The 26,650-nt window shown below is 38.9% G+C and overlaps 2 protein-coding genes across 3 annotated transcripts in view; one reads left to right on the top strand and one right to left on the bottom strand.

Annotated features, from left to right (window-relative positions):
* Positions 1 to 26,650, bottom strand: part of prkx (protein kinase X-linked) — a 268,673-nt gene that overhangs the window by 22,874 nt on the left and 219,149 nt on the right. The window lies entirely within an intron of this gene.
* LOC108902588 (double-stranded RNA-specific editase 1-like) overlaps positions 1 to 26,650 on the top strand; it is a 59,227-nt gene that overhangs the window by 5,885 nt on the left and 26,692 nt on the right. Inside the window, 1 exon segment of the mRNA XM_018704514.2 lies at positions 20,288 to 20,337. The gene's annotated coding sequence lies outside the window, so the exon portion shown is untranslated.

The raw sequence follows: 26,650 nt of genomic DNA, 5'->3' as shown, positions 1-26,650 counted from the left end.
AAAATTCTGGAATCTTGATAAAGCAGAGACAGACAGACCACGGTGTAATTATCAGGCCTATGGTTTTTAGGGGACCTTTTCTCAGCAATGTAAAAAAAAGGTCAGTTGCCAGGTCATTATAGTGTTCTGCAGAGATCTGAAAGACTTACATCTTAATGTGTAGTTTGATTATGATGTGTGACTTGAGGCTCTTCAAACATACCTGTAAACAGGTCTTTTGGTCTACCTAGACTTGGGTAACCTATAAGCACACCCCCTCAAATCTTAGCAACACACGGACCTGAGCATCAACCAAGCTGATTGGTTCACTCACAACCTGCATGGAGGCAGACAGGACCCTTCTATTTCCGTGAGGAAGAAAGTTTGAAAGTAAAATGTAGTTTACAACTGAGTTTCATTGTGTGTATCTTTATTGTAATACCCCAAATTAAATGCTCAGTGCTCAGTGACATTCAACTCAACTCAGAAAACTCAACCATCTTTGTCATTCCAAAAACTACAATTGAATGAAATTTAGTTGAATCTGGTTTCCATTTGACAACATGAATAAATAACATAAACATGTAAAAATCGATATAATATAAAAATGTAACGTAAATATAACATTGCCCCATTGTTGGCAGAAAGAAACTATTTAAATTTCTTATTAATTGAAAACTTCATCAAAATTAAATGAAGTGTAATGTAGCTTGTGATCTATATGTGTAAATCTATCAGTCTGTTCTTTTTTCCATCTTCAGAGCTTTCTCTGCTCCTGTTAGCATCAATATTCTGCTCATCTGAGTTCTGCTGCCTCAGTGCCTGAGACGCTGATGTGAGTATTCCCCGAATCCTTACTCGAGTCAGCGCTATTTCTTCTCATTTCCCTGTCTCAGTCTTTTTTATTCTTCCTCACTTTCTTTTTGCGGGAGGTGAGGCCCATCCCTCTGTAGAGTTGTGTTGCGCTGCTGTCGAGTTTACTTTAATATTTTATAGGTCATCACTTTAATGAAGCAGAGGGAACATAGGCCCTCATAATGGGAGTCCTATCAATGCTTAGATGTCTAGGTGCTGAATCATTTATAACAGATTTTTTTCCCTCACCTGCTCTTTGATGCATTCAGGTTCAGGATCACCACAGATTCATCGAGATGAACTGCACACTCACTTTACTTTAGCTGAGGAGGGTTTTTATATTTGAACACACGCATACTTTGGCCCTAGAGTAATGTGTGTATGATTTGTTAATGTCCAGAATGCAGTGGATGTAAACTGAGCATGTAATTGCAGTGCCATGCTGCAGTTTCTGATCTGAGTTGAGATATTGGAAGTGTTGCTGATTTCATTACCTCTCAGCTTAATAATTACACAAAATCAGCCAAGCACTACCCTCCACTGCACATCATTTATCATGTTTACAGAAGAAACACCTCCATAGTTGTGATCAGGAGCCTACTGAAGGCCCTAAAGCAAATTTTATAACCATCAACCAACATAAGAACTCTCTCTTTAATTCCCCCGCTGCAGAAGATGATCAGAGTATCCCAGTGTATCTGCTGGAAGCTGATGATCAATAGCAGTACTTGCTAGAGATTCAGAATCTCACTTATTGTCTTGTCACTTGTAGTCTGTGCTGACCTATGATAATTCTTAATTTGACTGAATTGTCATAAAGTCTGAGCATAGATAATACTATCTACCTCTGAGTAGCAGTGAGTAGCACTGCATGGTTTCAAAAACAAACCAATCACTTACTGATTCATTCCTTCATGACTTTGTTGTTTCATTTTTTTCATCATGGCTACTTTTGACCATTGAAAGGCAAAGATATGTATCCAAACTGAAGCAGGATCTCTCCCTTTCCTCCTGTAGTACTGTTGAATTCTGTGTCTAGTGTCATATTATCCACCATCCACACAACAACACATTCTGCCTGCAGGCAGGGGTCAATTCTGGTGCAGGCTCTGCTCTCAGGTCAGGTCCACTGTCAGGAAATGCACGCAAAAAATACAAAATAACATTGTGCAGATATTTCTATTGGAAATGATTTTGTCGTTGATTTAGATTTAATTAGTAAACATTGATCAACATTGCAACATATTAATGCCTTAATGTAACATGTATATTGATTTGGCATATTCTGTCTACAAAACACATGTCAGTGTAACAACATACATTGATTTAATAATTCTATGAGTAGCAGTAACTAATTTACATGCACTACTGTTTTATTATATTTTATTCTGTCAAATAGGGGATAGCTCCCATTCATATAGCCAAGCGACATCAATTAATAAAAGACACACATTTAGAATTCCAATTTGAAGGATAATATAATGTGGCACTTAACTGCAATCAGTTAAATTTAATATAAAAAACTGATAGCTGTGGGTATTTGATATGACACTATAAGCTGATGTGTATACTTGTTCAGTAATGTTCGGCAAACATGGAGGGCAGGGAAAGTTATTTAAAGTCATATTTTTTTCCTTAAGATAATTTGCCTCTTATTTACTTCATCTGTCTTGACACCTTATCACATAATACTCCTTGTGGCGCAGTGTAAAGAAAACCACCCAGAACACCTTGACTTACATCTTTAAGGGGAAGTTGAAAAAAAAATCTGTCATGTTATGTGCTACATAGACAGAATATGCAAAATCAATATACATGCATACACACATTACAATTTTGTCCAATGCCATAGCTATTTAATTAAATGTAAATTAATGACATAATTTCTTCCACCAGAAGTGTCTACAGAATGTTGTCTTGTCTTGTCCTTACAGTGGAGCAGACCTGAGAGCAAAACCTGCATTGAAACTGACCCCACAGAAGAGGCTTGCAGGCAGAGCCCTCTTTCAGTATGCAGCATCCATGTTCTGTGTCATGGTGTTGTCCACCACAACATGAGTGCACTACTTCCCACAGAAAAGTTGAGGCTCATAAAAACAAACTTGATGTGGGAGTGTGTGTACCTGTATGGAAACTCCTGAGCCAGGCATGTAAAGTAGTGAACTGAAGCCAGATTTTAAGGCTACTCACAAGTTTAATTTCACCTCATATTAAATGAATAATCATACATGATATCCACAATCTGATAAAGACCAGCTGTGTTATATTTTGTTTGCCCTTGTAAGACACAATCTCTACACAATTCTATAAATACCTCAGGGTTTTAAAAGACACAGACCAACTCAAATCTTTAACATTTACATGTCATTCATTATTAAACCATTATTAAACTACTGAGCACCTGTAGCTGGCTCATATGCACATATTCCCAACCCCTGAGAGTTCAGAGGAGAGGTTGGGCCGTATGATGTTAACACTTGGTCTCATTCAGTTTAGGAGCCACCACTGCTGGACTGACACGGATGTGCAGATTTTGGAAGATCAGTCTCACTTAACTGTGGTATTAACGCTTAATATCCTGATTTATTTTCATCTCAACCACATTAACTACAACCTCTCAGACTTTGTTTTGTTTGTTACACTGCCTCCATTATCCTCAGGAATAAATTGGAATATCTATATTCAGGAGCATTTTGCATTCAGCATTTTTTCATTTTTTCATTAAAGTTGAATGTGTAGGGTATTTGTATAAAACCCTTTGGCCCACTCACAAACCTCAGAGCAACAAAAGTGATCACACCTGTGATTTCCAGCTAAGGTTAACTGCACGGTTAAAAAATAACACCACAGCTCTGCAACATAGCTCCACATGGTGAAGACTGATCAATAAGAAACCAGACTGTGAGACTTCATGAAGATAGAGAGGGCACAAGAGAATCAGCAGATTATTAAACTTGAGCTGAAACAGCAACAGTAGTGATTAGGACGTACAGGGAGACACATACTACCCATAACAGCAGTAGCAGTCCACTTTTACAAACCCACACCTGCCCCACACATTTTTCACATTTTGTGTAATGTCCCACTCAGATACCCACTCAGCCAGCTCTCACTTTGTGTGACACAAAGCTAACTTATTTTGCAGAAATTGTTGTAGTCTTCTGCCCACATATTCGAAGTGACTGCCCGCTGCTGTCAGTCAATCACAAAATCACACAATCTATTCATTTTATTGTTGATTTATTTCACTCACTACCTGTAGGCCTACTTCATTTTAACCTATGCCTGTACTCATGAATTAATGTAAATATATTTTATAACCCCTACCACAAAACATTTGCAGGTTACTTAACCCTTACAAGCCACCAGGTCATGATGGTAGGAATTTATTTACTGTTGAAATAATTCTTCACTCCATTCACTCCACCTGGTTGCTATGACACCAGCCTGATATTCATCATCATCATTTTAAGTTTTAGTTGAAGGTGAAAAATGTATCACACCATTAGAAAAACATCAGAATTTAGAATAAATTATTTAACTTTACAGTGTTTGTCTTAATGGAGCTGGGAAAGGTTCACCTGTCAATAGATAGTTGGACCAGGCTCATTTACGCTTTAAAATTTCTATTAAAATAGTCTGACAGGCATTCAGTGCATGAATGGGCCTACTCACTGTGGACAGATGTACTTTGTGTATTGTTTTAAATAGAAAGCTAATTGTGTAGAAATGTATGTTTGCTGTTTTCCATCAGTCAGTTATGAAGCCTCAACTGTCTGTGTCAGAAGTGTTTTCGGTCATCAGGCCTGAGGCCAATTCAGTTTCATGGAATAAAGTGAAATCTCTTCCATATGGAAACTTTAGCTCATCCTGATTTTTTTAACCCATCACTTAGTTTGCTGCATGGGAATGACTGACATGACTCCTGCAGTCAAGTGTGAATGAATCTGAACATACTTTGTATTGTTGCCAGTTGTTCTATACTGATGTGGGGGAAATTATACAATTAAATAACCTCAGAGCAAATGAATTAATTTACACATGATTATTCTAACTGTACATCAGTACAGTAGTTTAGTTTCTGCAGTTTCTGTAGTTTGCACAGTTACCCCATTAACTCTATCTGCGGTTAACATTGTCACCATCCTCTAAACTTTCACCAGCTCTGGTAGAGTCAGAGCCCTCTGATGGTAACCTGTATGATTCATCAGTACAGCTGTCAAACCTTTACACCACCAGCCAGAGAAGAACACCTTCATTTATCCAGTTTAAGCAGCTCAAGTACAGTGAAAATCTTTAGAAAGTTCAAAGGTCATCGGTGAACCGGCCAAAGTAAAAAACAAACAAACAAACAAAAAAAAAAAAAAAAAAAAAACAGGCCTTCCTCAGGGATGAAGAAACTTTCCTGCAGCACCAGGATTAAATGACGCCTTGAAAGTTAATGTAGTTCCAACAGGTGTCTCAACTTTTGTTGATGAATTACAACCCTCTGTCTGTTCAAGGGAATTGTTGGAACAAACTCTTTTACTACATTGTTGCAGTTTGTGGACACAAGATATAATTAATTCCCCATTTCATCTTACACTGAAGGGCTGGTGCTCCTCAGCACTTTCCTGGTGCCCAGCACACACCAGGCATTATACTGAAGAGTGCTGGGTGCGCCCAGCACATACCCAGAGGCAATAATTATGTCACTGAGACCAACAGAACATTCTCTCTATTCCATGCTCTGAAGGAAGGTATAATAAAATGACACATTATATTAATTATGGACATCAAACATAGGGCTGCAGCAGTTTAGTGAGATAGACACATAGGTCAACACTGTACATGAATCTACAGGCAATTTAGAGTCACCAATTAAACTAACTTACGTGTCTTTGGACTGTGGGAAGGAGCTGGAGTACCTGGAGAGAACCCACACAGACTCAGGGAGAACATGCAAACTCCACACAGAGCCCTGGGTGAACCACAGTTTGAACCCTGAAGGTCTTCTTAACCACTACACCACCATGCCACCCTCACTATACATAGATGGTGGTGTTAATTGAATTGAGTAAGTTTGAAACTTGGACTCTGAAGAGCCCTGGCTGTTCAGCATCAGGTGAAGGAGAGTCTGATGCAGTTGTGATACTTAGTTATCTTACCATTACCATACCTAGTTATCTCTTGATTTTATGTATTGTGATCAATGACTAATAAGTGTGTTATGTATTTATTGGATGTAATTACACTAACTAATCAATGGCTAATGTTGCCTTGCTAGCAAATAATCAACACTGATACAACCGAAGCAGGTGTACTGCACTTCATGCTTCAGTTAGAAAGGTTGTCTGCTGTGTTGCTTCTGTGCTGTATATACATGGACCTTGTGCACACAGTTTTAACAAAATTTGGAAGTGAATTAATTCAAAGTTGGGTACAAATTAATTAAAAGGTAGGAATTAATCAATTAAAATGTGACAATAAATTAATCAAAATGTGGGAATGAATTACATCCTATGCACTTGAGCACTCAATGGAGAAAAATCCATGACCACTCCGGGGCTCCATCAAATAAAAATCTGAGCAGAAGGCTGAAAATGAGATGTTCAGTTGTAATGCCAGTCACAGGTGGCACTAGGGGCTATGGGTCTTAAGCCCTGAATGTTATCTGCAAAGCCCCAAATCTCAACTGTATATCACATTGTTTTTTGATGTAGTAAACCCAGATCATAGCTGTGCAGGAACCAATGTGTTTTAAACAGAATGGTTGGCAAAACAAGGTAGCTTCAGTCACCAGATTTCATGTTCTGACAGTCGGGCAGCTGAAGTAAAGCTAGGAAAGTAAAGACAGTGCAGGACAGCAAAGTTTACGTAAAAGTTTCAAAATGATTTCATTCTGATTTGTAAATTTGCAAAAATTCTAAAGTTCTGTTTTGGGTTTGTCAGACTTATGATGAGGGGAAAAAATAATTGAAATGAAATGAAATTGCAACTCACATTTTATTTTCACCTTTTTCTTGAGATTTAGTTAATGCAACTACAAACAGTATATAATAATATGTATCAAATGACAGTGGAAAATAAGACAGGCACAGCTAGTGACTGGCTGGGGAACACAGTGAAGCATGTGGTGGCTTAAGAGCTGGAGGGGGAGCTGATGGAGACCAAAAGCAGAGCTAAAAGAGAGGGATTACAGAACCCTAACCCTAACATAAATTATCATGTTGCTCTGTGCCACTATGAAATTGTCAGTTTTCTGTTTCGTGTAAGTTATTTCATCCTCTCACTATCATAAAAGACAGAAAATCCTTTGGCATGAAGATCCTGCTGGGATCTGACCTTATGCTTCAGGGACTGCTGGTTATGTATTTAGAGATTAATCAGCATCTGTCCACGTGAGGTTGTCAGATGTCAAGCAGAGATATGTGATTTGACGTTGAGCCTCTGGTTGCTGTACTTTTTAAAGACATTGTGTTTGAAGTCAGAGCCTGGGTGTGGATTTTAAGGGGCTGCAAATTGTAAGAGCTGGAGTCTGATACAGCAGTGAGAACAAGGTCAACTCAGGACGCTGCCACAAGCTGCTTATACAACCACTGCAGACTGAATCCATGTTTTTGGTGTAATCATTTCTGACAAGAAAACAAACTTACTGTGATGATGTTCTATATCACTGTGTGTGTGGATTGATGACTCAGTGAAAGTAACCTTTGGTCCATCTACCAGGGATAGATGAGTGTGAGGACTTACCTAAGAAACCGTAAGCTTGCTGATTCATTGTTGTGGAACTTTTCTCTCTCTCTTTAAAGGGCTGAAATTCTGTGTTTCAAGATTGCAGATGCATTTTCTACATTTTGACAGATGGGAGGAAGCTAGATGAAAAGCTAGGTTCTTTTTCAAGCTTTTTATTCTATTTTGGAGTCCAGACTAAGGCCAATTTGCAATTAATGCATGACAGTAAAAATTAGCTGTACCATGTGATAATAAATTTGGACTAAGGACAAAGAATATAAAATCTAATGTCTGAGACACTCTGTGTGGGTGTCATGTGCGTGGCAGAAGCTGAATGTCTTGGTTTTCATTTGGATACCCATTTGAACAGTTTAGAGCAGCCACGCATCCCGCTAGAAATGCAAGTCTCAAGCCTCACAGCGAATCATCTAGATCTATCTATCTATCTTGTGTATTTTTCATGTGTAAGGTTCCCAGCAAAAATAGACAGGGAAAAGATCTGTTGATGGTCATACTGACATCAAACCGGCAGCACCTTTCACTGTCACGGAAGGCGACTGCAGTACTTTCTCACCTCAACTACTGCAGTGCCCTTTTGGAGGTCCTTCACAGACAGTGAAACCCTTACAGATGGTCCAGAATGCAGCGGTGCATCTGGTCTTTCATTAGCCTAAAAGGTCACATGTCACTCCTCTACTCATTGACCTCTGCTGTCTACTCATGGCCGCCTGAATCCAATTCAAGTCACTAATGCTGCCTGCAGAAAGACTTCTGGGTCTGTACCCATATACTTGAACTCAGTAATACGGGTATATGTGCCCTCTCAGCCACTGTGTTCCTCCAAGGATCATTGTCTGGCATCAACATCCCTGCACACAAGGCATTCTCAGTCCAGACTGTTCTGGTTTGTGGTTTTAATCTTCTGAGAGCACCTCCTCTCCTAACACTTCTAGCACTTACTATGCACTTGTGGTGAACTTCCTGGCTTTATCTCCAGCTCTTTGTCTGATTGAACAGATTTAGTTCTTCATTCTTACTTCAAGGTCTCCTACTGTACTGAAATGTTAGTGTTGTCCCTCATTTTGGATAAAAGCATCTGCCAAATGATTGAATGGCAATGTAAATGATGCAAACACACTTGGGTTTAAGTAACACTAATAATCACAGTTTATCTCTACTGCTTACCCTTAGGATTGCGGGGGCGCTGGAGCCAATCCCAGCTGACTTTAGGTGAGAGGTGGTCAGTCGCAGGGCTGACATATGGAATGGGGAGAACATGCAAACTCCACACTGTCCAGGTGAATGGGTTTAAACCTAGAACCTTCTTGCTTTGATGTGACAGTGCTTGTACCACCGTCATCGGAGGCTTATTATCTAATAAACTAATAATTTCACTGACATGCTCAGTTTTATGATGAAATTAAAGGCAGTAAAAAGCTTGTCTGGGCTTCAGAGAAAGCTGAGTGCAGTCGCGGTTCTGAGTCATTGTTGCTGCCATATTGAATGGGAACTCAGGGCTATGTTCACTGGCATTAATTAGAAACTGGTGCTAGAAGCACAGCAGCTCCTTATTCCTCCCTACTTAGGGCAAATAACTCCTCCTCTAGGGATATACTCTAAGGCTCTTTTCTTTTATTCTTGTACTTTTATTCTGGTTGTGACTTTTCATGGCAGTATGAGAGAAGCTTGAATTTCCCTTATGTTTTTCAGTTTAAGAGTTGAACCCATGAGCTAGTTTAAAGAAAGATGAAGGGTAGTAACTAAAGCTCAAAGTGACACCCTTAAAGAATAATACTGTTTTCTTACAACTTGTAGTTTTGTCTATCTGTGAATGCAGTGGTGTCACTAAAAAGAAGTCTGATGAGTCAAGAAAACAACAAATCCTCCATATTAAACAACAAAATATGTTATATATGTCCATGTCCTCTAGAGTGACACTCCTGTCAGGACCACATCACCTGTGTGTGACACTACGGTAAAGGACTGGTCAGGTTTTGGCATAAAAATTACTTGCTTACACAGCAGAATCAGCAGTGTTAATTCTATTAAGTTAAATTCAACACTTTGAAAGTGTCTATATTGATCCACACTACACAGAATTAAAACTACACTTTTGAAAGTGTTAAATACTTCACACTATGACAGAGTTGCAGCAATTCTCTTAATGAGTCTTGGTGGGTCCAGGTGAGTCTTGAATTTATACAACACTAGTGTGTTGTGTCAAAAGTTAACACTATCCATATATTCTTTTTTAACACTGAACAGAGTTACTGCCATATTAACACTATAGAGGACGTAAAATTGAACTCAATATTTAACTCTTTGTAGAGTCGATCTGTATTTTAAAAACATCACCTACTGCAATGAAAGAAGGAAACAAAACAAATAAGTTTTGGATTTCAAGAATCCTCCTAAAAGACAAATAATGCATTTTTTTTAATACTTTGTATTTTTGTATGCTTTCAAATAAAATACTTAACATACTAAAAACTTCCATTTGTATTTAAAAGCAGCTACAAGCCTACGTTTATCCTGATGAAGTTGTTCTCATCTCCCAGGGCTTTTCCAAGTAACAGGCTAATTTCCGTATGTGGACAGTTGACTTGGTCTTTATGCATCATCCATATATACATATCCAAGTTTTGACTTGAAGGTGGCACTAGACGAAAGGTCCCCAAAAACCCTAGGGCACTGTGGGGACTATGAATATCCGGAGCAGATTCACCTTGCTCTGGACTAAAGCATTGGTCAATGAGGAAACAATACTGTTAATTTAAATATTGCTATAGTCATGGAACACTAAATTAATTCAGCTCCAGATTAGATTTTAAGACGGAGAGCGTGTGACTAATGTGTTGCAATGTATGTGAACCTTTCCTGGAACACTGAGTCCTTTGGGGTCCCCTGCACTGTCATTTTTATCTTGATGTCAATAAGCAAAAGTGAGACAGGGAGAGTAAATTGCATTCAGTTAATGTGGAAGTGTGTGCAAGGGCTTGCAGTTTGTGTGTTAGGCTCCGTCAGCGAAGTGTCCCCTCAGCATTGCTGCCTCCATCAAGACAGACATTTTCCAATATGGTAAGAGACAGCCAATCGAACGGCCTCTGTGCCGGTGTAATTCAACAGCACCCTGGGGACTCATTCAGCAGAGTGGCTGCACAGATAAAAACTCCCAGCATGAAGAAAAAATATCATAAAAGGATGAGAAACACAGAGAGGGGCTTGACCATGATGCTTTTATTCTGAAGGATATCCTGCACATTCAGGATATTCATATTAAAGAATAAAATAGCACAGTTAGGGTTCTCCATACCAAGAACTTTGTTTCACCAGATTTGGTGAGTCTCGTTTTTTTTGTAGAAATTAATAACATTCTGTTGTGTGGGCTGGAAAAAAATGTCAGGTTTGGATATGTAAATATGTTGGAAATTGCTCATGTAAATATGACATATTTATATTAGCTCAGTCAGCCAGTTAATAATAATATCAGTAAGAAATGTCAGCACAGAAATGCCAGTGTTTGAGGTCATGTAGAAATTATAGAAAGTATCCTCATTACATACTGAGCTCAGTAAGTCCTTCAACTGTGAAGGGTCATGCTCAGTATATATATTTAATAAAACAACAACAACAACAAAAAACAACCAAAAGATTTCATACTTAATTCAGTTCCATAATTATTATTATTATTTTACTTTTGTGTTTCAAAAAGTTTCAAGGCTTTCTTGAAATTTCCAGGAATGAAAACCTGATTTAGTGTTCAAAGTAATCACAGATGAACATATTCTATTCAGGAGATACAGTTTTTAATTTGGCCAGATTGCTTAAACCTTCAAATTCTCAGAAACATGACATCATGTAGCTTTGGCCCTTCTTCTACAGTACATATACATAGGATATGCATGTATTTAATTTATTGATACTTGGTGTCATGGAGTCTGTTTCCTCCAGTCCTAGTATTTTGGAAGGTGCACATTCCTTTTTCTCAGCTGAGCAACATTTATATGAACTGTGATTTCTGAGAAATGCCTTTTTTTATGCTGACATGTTTGTCAGTCTCACAGAAGGAAATATTTACTTGTTTAATACTCCTCCCTGACTGGCCACAGACAGCAGGTGACGGGGTATAAATGGTTTTTGAAGACAGCAAACTCGCCCTCGTACATTTCCTGGAAATGAAAAAAATGACCAACCAGAGTTTTGTGTTTTGTGGAGGTTTTTCCAAACCTAACGAAAATTGATTTACTTTCTCCTTTCTTAATCTGAAAAATCAGCTCCTGCATGCTGGTCCAGCCTTCCCACTCACATTATCAACCACTCTCAAGTACATGCATGATCCTACTATGTCTCATTAATGAAAAAACTTAAATACTGATTGTAGCTTTAAAATGTGAGGTTTTTCTTGCATTTTTTCTCTTAAAGTACAAATCAGATGTTTTTCACCTCTTGCTATTTTAACAATGTGCTTCCTGTTTTTGATATTTAAAGGAAAATGTACAACTTATTTATTTACTTAACTTTTTGTACACTTGCATTGTTGTTGTTCAGCAATAAAAACATGAACAGGTTGGAAACAAAGAGACTGTTTATCCAATGCATTTGGATGGGATTACACTGCACACATGGAATAATTTAACCCTTTATTTTAAAAGCTTTATTAATAGCCAAGAAAATGTTATTATTCACATTCAATGAGCAGTCATGCTTAAGTTTATTGATTATTCTTCATTTGTCAATGAAAGAACTGTTTTCTATAACTAACTATATCACCTGTTAACTATATCACCACTCACTTATCGATAGTGTTAGAAATGGTTTATTCTTTTGTCTGATCAGTTCATCAGGTTTATTATATTAAAGATTTGTGATTAATGTGCTGACACACGATCCATGTTTGTATTGTTTTTTTTTTCCTCACCAGTAATAGCACCATCAAGTCTCATATATCATCTTTGTTTAATGTCTTCATTGGTCATGGAAGGGGAATATGTGATTTGTGTGTTTTAATTCCAAATTAAATAATTATAGTTTAAGAAGAAAAATTATTTTTCATTCTGACTGAGACAACTAAAGGAAGGAGTGAGTGCTGATTTATTGAAATGCACTTAATTTTGGAATTTATCCCTTCAGCACTGGCTTATTCTTCCTTTTTAGCCTCACGATTGTCAAGGCAGCAAAACCAGAGAAATCAGTTGTTGTTTCAGCACATTGAGATGGAGGTGTGTCACGAACACTGCAGTTTTACTTGCACAGACCTTAGACTTCTTGTCTTCTTCTTTACTGTATCCACAGCATCCACAGGTGCTTTGCAAACCTGAAAAATAATCAGCATAATTTAATCTTCCAAAACTTGAACAGAGTCAGAATAGCAACATGAGTTCTGGGATGAGATCAAATGATCTCTACTTATGTAAAAATAGCCCAATAGCTTTGTCTCAGATGCTGCAGAATCCAGAGGAGGGAGGAGGGAAGAGGAGAAATTCTGAGGCTAAACAAGGAGAAAGAGAATTCAAGGTGAAAATCGAGGCAGGACTTTGTGAGGGCCTGTTGCAAATTTATCTGTTTGGTTGCAGATGTGAAGTCCTATAAATTTGCTCTCCGATGTTTCAGTAGTGACATGGAGATCCAGAGCCTTTAGTGAGTATGTGAATAATGACTAAATAGCATATCACTTCTTCATAATGTTTTAAGTTGTTCTTGTCTTAGTTGCGTGTGTTCATTTGCTAATTCAGCTGTAGAAAGCTCTGGCACAGCAGAATATCCAGCATTCGGTCAAATATATGCACTAGTAACTATGGTGATATTAGTAACTAGTGACAATAGTTGGAGTGCTGACACATAAGCTAGCCAGCAAGGTAGCAGTGCTAGTCAGTACAGTAGTTCCCCAAGGTAGCTGGCTTGCTACTACTAAACCAGCTTGCTCAGTTCCTAACTGGATTAGAGAAGAAATTAAATGTGTGATGATGTGTCAAATAACTGATTAGTGGATTAACAAATTTTCTGCTATTTTGATCATCGATCAGTAATTTTTGTTATTTTTAACATAAATGCCAAAATAATCTCTGGTTCTAGCCTCTTAAATGTGGATGCAATGATGATGATGATGAATTTAACAAGTAATCTGAATATGTCAAATTCTAATTTTGCTATTTTCTTTTATTGACTGGAGGATAAACTGAGAAAATACATGACAGATTATTCAGTGATGGAAATCATTCGGAGAGCGATGTCCAGTTGTTCGCAGTTTATTCAAGACATGTCTTTATACATTGATCCTGTTTCATAGTGGAGAACAGAGCTATATAAAAGAGGCTGGCACAACACAGCTAGCAGGTAATGATAAGTAATATCATGGTTCGGAGCTCAGCTCTGTCAAGATGGTTCACTGTTTGATACTGACACAGTACTCAATGTGATACACTTGATTTCCTTTACCCCTGTGATCAGAGCAGTTCTACTGAAATGAAGAGATTTAGTTTTATTGCTGGTGTGACTGAGCACTCTAGTCACAGTAGAAGTTAGAGCATCTTTATCTGTGGTAATGGGATGTATCTCTGAGTGAGACTGAGTATGTGGATGAGGTTTAGTTATAAGGTTAATTTAAATCAGATCATGCAGATGTGGTTAGATCTTGCCTTAAAATGAAAGCAGCATAGATATTCTGACCTTTAGTCCCCATTCTGGGTCTTTCTGTAAAAGACACGTGAAGATGTGTGTGAAGTTCCTTCACAGCCACAGAAGACATTACACAACTCTTAAAATTGATGAGAGTGCCCCTTTAAGTACATAGCATTGGAGAGCACACTCTGTCCACAAGGTAAAGGTTAAGGAATTAGAGGGGTGATGCTAACACACTGAAACAGGAACACCCCTGCAAGGTTTGAATAACCATGAGATATTAGATCTCTAAGACCTCTACCACACACTATGCTACAGCTTGATGTGTGTATGTGTGTGTGTTTGTTTGTTGTGTCCTCTCTATATTCTCTCCTTTGGAGACAAGAGTATCTCCTCATTTCCTCAGCTGTATAGGCACAGTCCTCCATCAGCCTGAAGCACCTCAGGCTGCCCCTCCCCCCCACAGTTAGCAGCTCCTGTGGAAATGATGGGATTGTCCTAATGGGCTGACCTGTGAACATATAAAATATTCACCAGTGTAGGTCTGAAATGTTTGCAGGCTATCAAAAAGAGAAAAAAAACACAAATGAATAAAGTAGGCAATGCAAAAATAACTCTCTGATTTTGAGGTTTTTGATGGAAGTTTGGTTGTGTGTGTACTGTTTACTGTGAGTACATTTTGGTTTAATTTAGTTTTTTCATCATAGTAACCCCAAAGTGTATGAAATGCTGATTTGGGGTTTCTAGCTGTCCTTGTCAGGTCCCTCTACTCCCCCACCCCCAATTTCATCAACCCCCCACTCTAAAACTGCTTCTTACCCTCTGAAAAATATGCAAATATATGAAAGTAGGCTACAGACATCCCCCCATGTTTGCTTCTCATTTGTCTGTGCAGTGGGATTTGGAAAAAAGAACCTAATGTGCATCCTCTAACCAGGGTACATACCAGAGCGGCTCTAGTTTTTAACAGGAATGGCTAAAGCTGAAAGGTCCCTCTTGGTTTGTGGAGGACAGTTAAGGTCAGCAGGCAGCAGCCATGTGAGAAAGCTCTAAGGATGATGCATTCCCCTGCAGCTCAGGCATCAGAGCTCTGCTGCTAGATGAGGAATCCGGTCTGAATACTGCTTACTTTGGTGCACTGACACTGAGATGATTTTGGTTTCAGTTTGTCAGTGTGGCTGCTGATCCTGGCTAATGCATTTTATTTGAAAATTTGTTCTACTGAAATTTTTCAAAACCTTATTAGTTCTTCATTTGTAAATCCAAAGGATCCTTGATATGACAGCTACCAAATAATCACTTCCTCCCAATACACTGACCTAGACTTATGCTATACTTATGGCCTCCTATGGATGTGTGAATAGTGAGTGTCATCTCTGACAAGCAAAAATTGTAACATTAGCTCTGCAAAACACAGCGTGTGACTTGACGGTTTGCTACAGTCTCCTAAAAACAGTCAGTGTTGGATTCTTTCTCTTTTTTGTGTTCATGATTTTACTTTCATTCATTCATGAAATAGCCATCTGACTAAAGGCTTTTCAACTTTTTTTTCAACTTTTTTCTTTTCTTTTTTGTTTCCCACCAAAGAGCATCTTCACCATAGCTCCACTGCACTCTGGCTCTTTTCTTGGACTCCTGACCACTATCTTCCCTTAAACAAATCTTCACCAAGTGGCCAAAGGTTCGTAACCACTGAGGTGGCAGATCAAACAACATCCATGAATCATTTTTGGAATGGATCATTTGTGTTTTGGAGGAAATTTTGCTGGCCAGGGCACAGGGGGTATGGTGGCTTTCATTACCAGGGTTGCTGGGATCATTTTTGGCTTCCCCTGTTCCAATTGCTCCTGCTGGTTTGGCCAGAGCCCTGCATGGTAACTCCTTCATCATCTCTATGACAGCATTATTATGCCAAAATCTGTGAACACAAATGCGATGCATGCTGATGTAGAAAAGCCATTACTCTATGGAAGCCCTGAAAGGCAAGTGAGAATTTTTTTCTTCTGTGAAAACAGGTTCCATGAGAAGAAAGGTGAAAAAAATTTGACAGGATTTTTTTTTTTTAAGAGGCTGAACTCCTTCACTAGTACCCCAGTCTAGATAGAACTAAGAGCATTCATGATGTATTTTAAATGTATGCATGCACTCTAAGCACAGCATACGTATTTGTGCGTTAGCATGTTACATAACACTACTGTCATGTCTGTCTTTTGGCTACAAATGTATTTCAATTTAGTGAAAAGCTCTCTTCAGCAGAGGCTTTATAAAGTGAGGTAGAAATATTTTTTCACTTGCCTCTTGGAGCAGGCAAGTTCTTCTAGTTCTTCTTTCAAAGCTTAGAAAAATTATGTCCTTTGATGGTCAACCTGCAGTCTCAGACGTCTGTCCTCTAACAAGAACTTCAAAGAGACAGACAGCTGAACATTCCATTATGTCTGGGGCATTGTGGGTATTTCACCCTTTCAAACAAAAGGCCATCATCAAAAGCCATCAGCTGGTCTGCTTCACTAAAAAATTACTTCTGTCAGACAAAAGTCTTGTTTCTTCTCCTTTAAGAATCTTCCAATTGAGCTAAATGTTGGATTTCTAAACACTTTGGGCTCAAGGTGGAAATTATGAATCACTTTGTTGATTCAAATCATTTTGTTCAGTCCAAAGTCTGTCCAAACTCTGTTAAACTGAAAGAAGGAATAGAACATTAATTATTTTACAGATGAAAGGTTGAATTCATAAACAATGAAATACACCCCTGCTTAGTCCAGCACACTCTCATACATGCTGCTGCAGCTTTACTTTAGTTGGGTATGACCAGTAGCTTATGTTTGCTAATGTTGGTGAACATGCTGTGTAACTGACGTTACTAAGTCTTCTCTACTTGTACTACTGTTATACCGTGTTACAGCATTCTCTCTGTGTTAAGAAGTTCCCCACCTAAATTATTTGATGAGAGAAATCTGTTGTTCTGTTTCATTAGCCTGCTGTGGATAATACAATACAATACAAAGTTAATGTAAACCCTATTTCAATCACATTAACAAACCATTTTCTTTAAAAAATATCCTCTATATGGAGAGAATCTAAGTGATAGTTGCTGAAGAAGTGGTACTGTAGACAGCTCCTGGTGCTGAAATGCAGAAAAATGCGTCTTTAACAGGAGAGGTTTGTGTAGATAAGGTCAGAACCCCCAGTGAATGTTTTACTGCTATGTGTCGCTGTGTTACAGAGGTAAAGTGCATCATGATCGACACTGATGACAGGTAAGCCTCAAATACTTGACTGCAGATGTGTTTTTGTCTTCTTGTAGTGTGGCTGTGGTCCAGTGAGCACTTCAGATTCTTCTAATGCTCTCTGTGTAGTTACAATGAAAATGTTGGTGTTTGATGTACAGCTGAGTTTACGAAATTCAAAAGGAAGTCAGGAAAATAACTGACTGGTTAATGAAATAGAAGAGCAAGTAATGTGAAGGTAATAGTGTGACAGTAAAATGACTCAGTGAAGCTTGTCTTTCAGTCCCTTGGCTCTTGCTGCTGTTTTTCATGTCCTTGTCCAAACACATATCTGCTCACTCTGGACAGTTTCTTTGATTAAAATCTGAGGCTGGACTTAATCAGCAGCCTGGCTGGGATAGTTTTCTGATTAAAGTGCTGTTGAACTCCTCTGGTGGAGCTCAGTACTGCTCTGTGTTAGTGTTGAGTGTGAAAAGAGGACAGTAGTTCTCTCTCTCTGTTGTTTCTAACAGTGCAGAAAGTCTATCTTTTAGTCCAAACAAAGCAGCACACATTCTTTGTTTCTGTAGTGCAGGTGTCAGAGATGGATTGAGGTATACTTATGATGTGTCTGTTATCATCAAGGTGGAAATAAAGCTAAAATGGCCTCATTTTTCTCTTATTCAGTTTTTGATGTGTATGTAACAAGCATCTCCTAAATACAATAGAGGAAAAAAGAAAAGCATAAATGAATGAATAAACTCAATAAAAATAAACAACAAAGATTTTGTTGATTTATTTCATCATAACATGAATAAATCAAGACAGAAAAAAAAAACAAAACAGTGTTTTCCTGCTGACTTCCATCAGTGGTGGTGAGTAATTAATTATTCCCATTTAACATAATAACTATGACTTCTACTTAAGTTCAGATGCTGCTGTTTGTCCAACTCATTTGATAAAGGTAGTTATAAATAATAATAACAATAATAATAGTACTACACTTGAAATTACATTAAAATGTCTGAAATTTACTGTTAAAGTTTTTATGCAGTCACATAATTTGCAATTTGCAATCAATTAATACATTCCATACACTGCACCAGGTTTCACTGGTGCAGTGTATGGAATGTATTAATCGATTTCTTTTGATTTGAATCTGAATATTTAATAGCATGCTTCAAGGCAGTATGTGGAAAACTGAACTGAACTATAACTTATCGTACAAGCCCATTATACAAATAGTGCTTTTTTTTCCTTTCTTTCTTTTTTTTTTTTTTTTTTTTTTTTTTTTTTTTTTTTTAATGAAAAGTTTCTAGTTATTTTCAGCCGTTCATTTCAGTGCCCCTGTACACAGGCTGTGTTTGGCTTTGCTGTCTATGACACTGTCATTTAAAGCTCAAACAGAGCCATTTCACAGTCTTTAGGCTAAGGCCTAAATATATAACCCACCTCAGTTTTACTCTGTCCACCTACAGTTTCAAATCCAGAGTTCCATCAGTGGTTCAGACAACTGCAGCTTTTTAGTTCAGGGAAAGATGGTGGTTTAGGTTTAGTGTAAATAATCAGGTTGTGTCTGAAGTCACTCTGTGTTACAACCAATGATAAAAGTGAAACAGATTACAACAGAGGTTGTAGATAAGGCTGAGGCTGTAGACAACAGGCAACTGATCAGGCTGGAGTGACTGGTGGACTGTAGCTGTAGAGGCAGACAGGCAGATGAAAAGAGTTAACACCACACTGGACAACAGAAAGGTGGACCAGGGTTTAAATACTGCAGGGCTGATGAGGTGATGAGGAGCGAGTGAGCTGATGAAGCCATCTGGAGAAAGTGTGGTGTGCCACACCCAGGAGTGTAGTCTATGTGATACACAGGTATATGACGTATAACCACTTAAATAATTCTGTATTTCGGTACACCTGCTTAAAGTGTCCAAGGATACGTATTAGCATAGGTTTGGGACCAGATTTTCACATGAACGATCTGAATTGGTGACCTGGGAAACTAAACAAATCTAGCTAATGATGAATTGGAGAAAGAAAACTGCAAATGTCGCTAAATCAGAAAAAAAGAGAAATTAAAAAAAAAAAAGACCAATTGCATGTCCTCCCTGTGCCTGCCTGGGTTCTCTTCAGTTCTCCAACTTCCTCCCACAGTCCAAAGGCATGCAGGTTAACTGGTGACTCTAAATTGCCTGTAGGTGTGAATGTGAGTGTGAATGGTCGTTTGTCTCTATATGTCAGCCCTGTGATAGACTGGTGATCTGTCCAGGGTGTAACCTGCCTCTCACTCAGTGTCAACTGGGATTAGCTGCAGACACCTGCAACCCTTAAGGATAAGCAGTGTAGACAAGGAATGGATGGAGTGAAGTGCTGGAACCTACTTCCTCCTTCAGCTGTGATGAATGTTAAGATGCACAGAAGAGTGGGAGGAGAGGGAATATCACATGTAGTTCAATCTCTATATCTGTCTTTGTTTACTATCACTTTAGCACTGATATACCAAGACAAATTCCTTGTATGTGCAAACTTACTTGGCAATAAAGTCTGATTCTGACTCACACTCTTCTGAGTGTGAAGCACAGCTGCTCCACCTACAGGCTGATCACTGTAATTTCAGTTTTTACTGACTCCCCCTCCTATCTCCAGGCCATATGTATAAGTTCATTTAAAATTCTAATTCACATATTTTAGAACTGAGAATCATAATTTTATGCTCATCAGTGAACCTGTGGCTCTTTTGGATTATTTCAATAATTTCTCTAACCAAAACCAGTGAAAGAAATGCCTTAATTCAGCCTCTCAAATGTGACGATTTACTGCTTTTCTGTGTTTAATTTTCTTCTTATTGTTATTGTTATTGTTATTGTTAAGTCTGTGCACTAGAGTTACAGTTGCTTGTTTTCTTATTTCAGAGCACGGTATTGGTGAAGTCCTCACTGATCTGGAGACAGACATAAACCAGGTTTGTTGACTCTTTTTACACGTTCCTTTTTACTTTTTGTTTAAATGTAATATTAGATATACAATCAAATTAATATTGCAGCTAAAACGAATGAAACTACAGCAGCAGAGGCCAACACATCATGACTTTCAGTCCTCTGTGTGCATCTTACATTTCCCATAATGCATCAGAGATTCTCTCTGCCTGGTCTTTCAAACTTAATGCTATTCAAGTCTCTAACACAGACTTTTGTCATGAAGCTTCAGTCCTCAGGCTTATGACTGCTTCTCATGTTGATGCTTCTCATTGGCTGATACCAATTCTTGCATTACAATTGAACTGGAATTTGACCATTTGGAAGTGACAGGACAGTTACTCTGTAGCAATGAACTGATATTTTCATCACTGACTATGCACTTATTTGTTCTTACTCAGCCCATATTAATGAAACAGCATATATGTTTTCTGTAATCCACACCTGCACAGGTGTTTTTACCCCTGGCTTATTACACCTCTGCTCAGGTTAATGGTGGATGGAACTACAGTAAGCACTGCAAAGGCACTGCATTACACAGCAAAGGCCACAATGTAAAGCTAGGAAGTCAGTCATATTTCACAGGGGATGTGTGAGTCAAAACTTTATCATATTGTCATGGGTATTTGTTGTACATACGTAGTTGTTACTGGCTGTCAAAAATGAGTAAAAATATTAATATTAAAATATCAACATTAACTCATTAGTATAGAACTTGATTTACATTAAATCCACCCCGGTGATTCATTAAATCAGTTATCAATTTGTCTTAAGACGCATGGCTGAAAACAAGTTGCAAGTTGCATGCAAGACAGTGAGATGTACATACATGTGTGAACATGCTAACAACCAGTAACTTGACTATAAACAGACACAAGTAATACATTGGATTAAATCAATATGTACACCAGCAACGTATGCTTAGCCAAGCAGTGCTATGCAAAGTAATGTAAACTAGGCCCAGTTACATTACCAAGTGCATGGGGAAAAAGAAGATGCCTTTGGTGTGCTGCTCACAAAGTCCTGTTGTTGTTGTTGTTGTCCAGTAAACAGCAGTTTTTGTGACTGTGTGGTTTCAGTGTTGAGGAGATCAGTTCCTTTGCTCCCCTTGCAGAGTTAGCAGATCTCGTGTCATACCTGCTGGTGCTTGATCTTAAATCCTTTGGTAGGATCTTGTGTAGCTACCAAAATTCAGTCCAGTGCAGGCTTGTGCTTCAGGCAGGCGTCATGGAGGTCAGAAAGCAGCAGAGACACACGACTCCTCTCTCTCAGCTGAGTAAGAGAGAAAGTTCTCTCTCTGAGAAGAGAGAGTGGAAGAGAGAATCTCAAGGATTTCTGAGAAGAGAAATCTGAGATGAGCGTGAGAGAGAGGTGCTTCTCCTTTTCGTATGGCCTGATGACATCAAAGATCTCGGCCATGCAGTGACCAATTGCAGCTAGAGTTGGAGATTTAACACCTAGGTGTGAAAAGGTGAAGTATGCTGGGAGACTGAGTTCAGTGGCTCTCCTTTGTCTGTAGACCAGAAGGAGAAATTTGGTCTTGTCCCAGGCCCAACAGTATCACAAAATACCTTGCAACACCAGCACACACTGACCTTTCAAAAAGTAAATTATTCAGGGCTCCAGCCTCTGTATATTCCACCTTTCTGTTCAGGATTAGGCTAATCCTGTCAGACCAAGTAAATGTCAGATACAGTCTCCATATAGATGACCTGTAAACCATGCCAGTGAGACAGCATGAATAATACCAGATCCTTGAAGCTGGAACATCTCAAGTGAATGCAGCCATTATAAACACATAGTTCCACCTGTGCTTCCGCTCCAAATATTAAAATTTCTCTTGCGATTATCTAATATATATTTTAATCATCAATCTAATACCTAGGTAATGAGAGACATGTTGCAAGTGTCTACTCAGCTGTGTTTTTAATAAAGCACACAAGAGGGCAGTGCTGACTTTCACACTGTCAAAGCATCATTTCACAGTTTGCCCTCTACATGTATGCCCAAAATATGTTACAGCTCATCTGTGTAGTATTAATAAATGTGATTAATCATTTCATCAAGCCAGTTTGCCTACAGACTAAAACACAACAGAAAGGAAATGAGTAAATTCAGCACTCAGAGTTGGAGTTGGACACATAAAAGAGAACATTTGAATGGTCAAAATAGGCAGCAGAGGCTGATATTCTGACTTCAGTCTTCATGGCTCAACTCAAAATGCTGAATCCACATTTCCTATGATGCAACTCAGTGGTGTCTTTGTTAGTCTTGCTTCTATATCATTATTCTATATCATGTATATTGTGTATGATAGTGTATATCATCTTTACGATGGTCTGATATCACTGTACATCTCCACTGGAAGTCTACCAGCTAAACAAGGTTGAATTTGGTGTAGACCAGACCGTTCACTAGAGGTGCATGTAATACAAACCATAAACCATACACCCTACATTTACCTCATGCAGTATCACACTATTCTACACTTGAAAAACTCCAAATGAGCTTTACTGTAATGGTGTAGTCCCAAGGCTTTATGAAGCATTAGATCATGACACCATGTTAAAACTGCCTTTATTGATTTTTGGCCACAAAAAAAGCTGCAAACATTATTACTTTTTAAAGCCGTAACTGCAAACATGTCAGACTCCTGACAGAAATCTCTGTCTCTTTAGCTGCTAAATGCTCCACTATGTTCACCAGCTGCCAGAAGCCAAAGAAGAGCTAAAAGAGGCTAAAAGGCTGTGTAGAATTGAGTAGAACTGCAGAGTTGGTGATAATTCTCAGTGGGTTCATCTACAAGTGACCTCTCACATTTCAAATGATGATCTGATCCATGTCTGATCATGCTTCACGCAGAGTTTACTCGTTCTCCCTGTTCCCGTGTGGGATCTCTCTGGGTTCTCCGGCTTCCTCCCATAAGTCCAAAGACATGCAGGTTAATTGGTGACTCTAAATTGCCCGTAGCTGTGAATTTGTGTCTATATGTATATCTTTCCAGGGTGTACCCCAACCTCTAAACCCTCAGCACAAGTTGAGTCCGGTTCAGCTCTGTCACTGGATGACCTGGATTTTTTTTATTTTTATCAAATGACTTATTATGTTCCTAAAGCTATTGCAGGTGCTCAGTATTACATAAAGGAATACCATGATATTCCAGGATCACTAAATTTGTCACCAATCATCTGTGACAGATGTAATGGAGCACTGTTACAGATGTTACAGATGTGAAGAACAGGAACAGACGAGAGTTGAACAGTCAGTTTCTACTGTTTGATCCACTGTGACTGAGTCATGTTCCCTTTAATGTTCTGGTTGTTTCCCTCAGTGTTACACACTTCAACAGCTACTCTAAACACTTGTCGCATGAATTGTCACTTGCATATTCAAAAGGCCCTTTTTGGTCATTTTTTTTTTTACGATAACACTCGCTTGCCAAGTTCATCACAGCCCAGAGCGTGGATTTGAGAGTAGGGAGGGGGGTGGTCGGGGGGTGGAAAGAGAGAGGAGAGAGGCTGACAGAGGAGAGAGGAGGAGACCAGGAGACATCCCAGCCCATTTATCTGACAGCCATTTACTACAGCGAGTCAATGTGCCAACAGTTCTGTGCCTGCCACTTAGTGGACTGGCTGCCCCTCCCCCTCGTCCCCCTCCTCTGGTCAAAGTTGTATAGGTGCACTGTGCATTTATACTTGGCATCAGGCTGAGAGAGAGGCAGACACAAGAGTCGCTGAGTGGATGAGCCATGGCTCTGCTGCTGGACAGCTCCCAGACCACAGCAGGCTACTTCTGCCTGATCCACCGCAGGTTCAGAAGGAGGAGAAAGAAACGCTCCGAGCGCAAAGGTATGATATCTATAGCTGCTTGCTGCTCCGCTCTGCTGCCTGTCAGCGTGTGTATGAGAGGACGAGAGGGGAAACAGTGCTGCTGTGTGTTCTGCTTCATGGACAGGATGGTTCATTCTCCTCATGGGGAGGATCAGAGTTTGAAAGTGCTTGGTCTGTTTGGTCACACCTGACCTGTGCTGTACTTACATGTGTAGGTTAGAACATGGCAAAACTCTGAAGTATCTGACATTTACATTTATCTTATCTCAGCAGTCATTGTGTTTTCTCTCTGTTTTTCAGTGATTATCTTATTATTTTTAATTTGAATAGCATGGAAAGAGACCTTAGGAGTAAATTATGTTGGATTCTTGTGGTGAATAATATGATTTGATGAAAGTGTACTTAAGGTCTTTAGCTGTTATTCATGCTTCTGGACTATAAAATGTCAAAGCAAATTGCAAAAAGAAATCTGCTGTAATATTTTTTCAGTGATTTCTTTATACCAGAACATTACTATAACACTATGTGAAATGACTCAACTGTATTGCACTGATATTTTTGAGACAATATTTTTGGTGTGGCTGTGGCTCAGGAGGTAGAGCAGGTCTGTGGTTTGACCCTAAGCCCCTCTAGTCCACATGTTGAAGTTGTTTTAGATGTGCTGTTTCCAGGCCAATTTTTTATATGCACATACCCAGGGTGGAATATATTTTGACAATTCTGGTACATCCTCATCTTTAAATAAGAGATAACTTCTAGTGTGATTTGGTGCTATATGAATAAAATGACCTGACTTGACTTGTGCTGGGATCAGTGTGGATTTGTTGTGAAGAAGCTTTGGGCAGGATTTGAATAGACGCTGGACAGCATAGCTAAAATGTTGTTGGGATAAAGACACCAAATGCAGCTCAACTCCATCCCTGAGCGCTGCTACTTGGTTGACTCTCACATCGCTGTAAAACAGTTCCAGTGTAATGGAGTATAGTGGACCATCTTTGACAGCTGGCATAGTGCAATTTGTCAAATGCTTCAGGATTTTAGAGTCAATAGTGATTGATTAAAAACACACCACACACTTGGTCCTGAGCCTGTCTTTCCCCATTCAGCTGGTGACATTCCTATTACTATATGTAGATTACTTATGTCAAATATGGTCACCTCCTCTAACATCCATATTTTACCGCTTCTGGGTGGTTTTAGTAGAGAGCTCCATCAAATACAAACAGTTAAATGCCCTTTTCTCAGTTAACAGTTATCTGGTGAGGAGTGAGACACACAGCCAGCTGACCATGTCATTATTTCATGGTCATTTGACAAAATCAAGATAAATACAGGTTAATGACATCCGCTCTGCTTGTCATCAACTGCATCAATATTTAAATGTGATTAAAGAAAAAGGTGAGAGATGACAGAAAGTTGTTTGCTGCCGCACAGAGTTTTACCCACAGTCTGTTACCCTTCTGAGTGACCTGTCATTACCCTCACTGTGTTTAAACGTCGCTGAATTCATGTGTTTGTGTGTATGTGTATCACTTTATAGAGTGAGGTCAAGATCTTACAGTGTTACAGAGAAAATCCCAACAGTTCCACCAGGTGCTACTTGTGGGTTTTTCTTTTACAGGTCTCTCTTTTACTCTCTTATGGAGAAACTCTCTTTTACAGGAAGAAACCTCAGGTTGGGTTGAGATGAGAGACATGGGGGAGGGAGGAGATAGGGAGACCAGAAACAGCTGTATACATAACTGTATTCAAGCACTGTCAGATGATGGTGATAATGATAGAAATATCCACTGGTGTAATGGTGCTATTAGACAATAACAGCAATGATAGCAGCACCAATTAATGATAATAGTAACAATAAATAAGTGAATGAGGATGATGTTGATGATGATGAGGGTTGAATAGCTGTGGCAGATCTGGAGTCAGAGACACCTGCAGAATGAGGACTGGGAAAGAGAGGACAAGGGGGAGAGGCACAAACTACAGGAGAGAGAGGATACAAAGTTACAAAGTTGCAGCAGTGTGATAGAAATGTATGTCCAGAGAGAGAGAGAGTGAACAGTGCATCATGGTGGTTCCCCCAGCAGCCTCTGCATATAGCAGCATTACTAAGGGATGGAGTTTTATCAGAGTTTTAAGCCTAACCTTAAACATAGAGAGTTTGTCTGCCTCCTAAACCCAAACTGGTTATACAGGAGAGGAGTCTGATGAATAAAGGCTCTGCCTGCCATTCTACTACATTCTGGGGGCCATTTTGGAAAAGTGGAGGGAGAGAAAAACCCAGTAGTCATTGTTATTTCTTTAATCCATGACCACTCCACAATCAATTTTAACCCAAACCACCATCTTTTTGTAAACTTAACCAAAAAATCAGACTATTCCACAATGTTAACCATCTGTTTATTATTGTTACCATGACGACAAAGATTATTAAGCATCAGAATACTGTCTGCTCACCATTTTCATTAAG

The sequence above is a fragment of the Lates calcarifer genome, linkage group LG7_2 (assembly GCF_001640805.2).
Source record: "Lates calcarifer isolate ASB-BC8 linkage group LG7_2, TLL_Latcal_v3, whole genome shotgun sequence".
NCBI classification, from domain to species: domain Eukaryota; kingdom Metazoa; phylum Chordata; class Actinopteri; family Centropomidae; genus Lates; species Lates calcarifer.
The sequence above is the reverse complement of the archived record's forward strand: the minus strand, read 5'-3'. Positions and strand labels throughout refer to the sequence as shown.